This window comes from Chaetura pelagica, unplaced genomic scaffold (assembly GCF_000747805.2).
Source record: "Chaetura pelagica isolate M959 unplaced genomic scaffold, ChaPel_1.0 scaffold159, whole genome shotgun sequence".
Taxonomy (NCBI): Eukaryota; Metazoa; Chordata; class Aves; order Apodiformes; family Apodidae; genus Chaetura; species Chaetura pelagica.
Genome location: NW_009954555.1, coordinates 5,846,235 through 5,847,931, shown reverse-complemented (window position 1 = coordinate 5,847,931; position 1,697 = coordinate 5,846,235). Strand labels below are relative to the sequence as shown.

General features: G+C 65.2%; 1 protein-coding gene across 1 annotated transcript in view; it reads left to right on the top strand.

Annotated features, from left to right (window-relative positions):
- PLEKHG5 (pleckstrin homology domain containing, family G (with RhoGef domain) member 5) overlaps window positions 1-1,697 on the top strand; it is a 7,945-nt gene continuing 6,248 nt past the window's right edge. Inside the window, exon 1 of the mRNA XM_010005303.1 lies at window positions 1-54. The gene's annotated coding sequence lies outside the window, so the exon portion shown is untranslated. The remainder of the gene's footprint in view (window positions 55-1,697) is intronic.

Genomic DNA, 1,697 nt, shown 5'->3' with positions numbered 1-1,697 from the left:
ACAGTGCTGCACTGCCAGAACCCTGACTGCGCCAGCGAGAGGAGGGCAGACAAGGTGGGTCCTGTGGGTGGTGGGCAGCTCCCGGTGTTTGGCGTCGGTCTCACAGGTGAGAAGGGGCAGTGAGAAGGTGGCCCGGTCCAACCTGCTGCACCCCAAAGCCCCTCAGCATGGCTGGCAGACCCTGCCCACTGTGTCCCCCTGGCCCATGCTGGTCGTGTGTTCCCTGTGGTGCCACAGTCCTGCCAGTGTTTAATGTAAGAGCAGCACCTTGCCTGTTCCCCTTTGCTGGTGTGATTCAGTCTAAATCTCTCCAGCCCATCTGTCCACCTGCTTGCCAGTGTGACGCTGGAGCAGATTTAAGGTCCCTTCTCTCCCTGTGGCTGACTGGGTGTGGAGCAGGGCTGGGCCTGCCTGCTGGCTCCTGATGCGTCCCCGGGACTCCTGTGCTGCGGGCGGTGTCTTTCTGGCGTGGCAGCAGGTAGGCTGGCAGCCCGGCCGGGTGGGAGGTGCGCTGCTGCCACTGCACTTTGTCTGCACTTCTGGGGTGGCAGGGCCAGTGCCAGTGGAGAACACGTGGCTCTGGGCTGTGGCCTCCCTGGGGTGCAGCTGGGACCATCAGGAGGGACTGAACAGGCTGCCCCAGCATTGTCACCAGAGACCACCAACAGCACCCAGAAGGTAGAGTGGGGTAGGGGGATAAAAGCCAGGCTGGGGGCTCCATGGCACAGAGCTGCATCATGTCCCCCCTTGCTTTGTGGGGCAGCTGCTGAGTGTAAAACTGCCGTGTGCTGGGAGTGTGGTGGAGCCAATCCCTGGGATGGGCAGAGGGGTTTGGGCATCCTGCTTGGCCCCTCCTCTGGGGACAGGCCTGGGGCTTAGCCGCTGGCACCTGCTCTGTGGCTGGGCAGCCCTGTCTCCTGGCCAGGTGGCTGCTGAGGGTCCCAGGGGTGTCCCCTGAGTGAGTGCCACTGCAGTCACTGCCTGGAGTCTGTAGCTGTGCTCCCTATCTCGCTGTTGCTGCAATGGCCATGATGGTGTTGGGCTGGGACACACGGTAGGGGAGGGCTGAGAGGGCCATGGGGGATCCTGGGCAGGACTGGGGCTGCCTTGTGGCCCAGGATACGGCCCTAGTGGGTGCCACAGAGGGGCTGATGGGTGCTGTGGAGGGGCTGGTGGCCCCTTGGAGAGCGCGCGGGTGGTGGGACCGCGTCATTTCTGACCTCAGCAGCGCTGCGAGGAAGGGGGGCAGGAAGCGGGGGTGGCTGGAGCTGCACGGGCGCTTCCTCCCCGCAGCAGCACGGCACACTGCAGGCAAGCCCAGGCAGGACACGCTCCTCCTCGGCAGCCTCTTGCACCCCTCTGCTTGCAGGGTGGTGATCCCATGCAGGGACATGCTGGCAGTGCAGCTGGGCACGGTGGCAGTAACTGGTGGCACTGCAGTCCCCAGGGTTGGGGCCAGTTGCAGCCCCCAGCGAGGCAAGCGCTGGCCAGGGGTCACGGGCCGTGCACAGCACTGGGGGCCCTGCTGGGGGTTTAAAAATAACCCACTGTGAATGCCCGGTGGGGCTGGGGCTGCGGCCACGACCGGCACACAATCGGAGGAAACGCGCCGGCCTGGAGCATTGTTTCGCCGCAGCTCTCGCTTCCCTCCGTGTTCTGCCGCAGGGGCGCTGCTCTCGGCAGCACAAAGGGGCCGC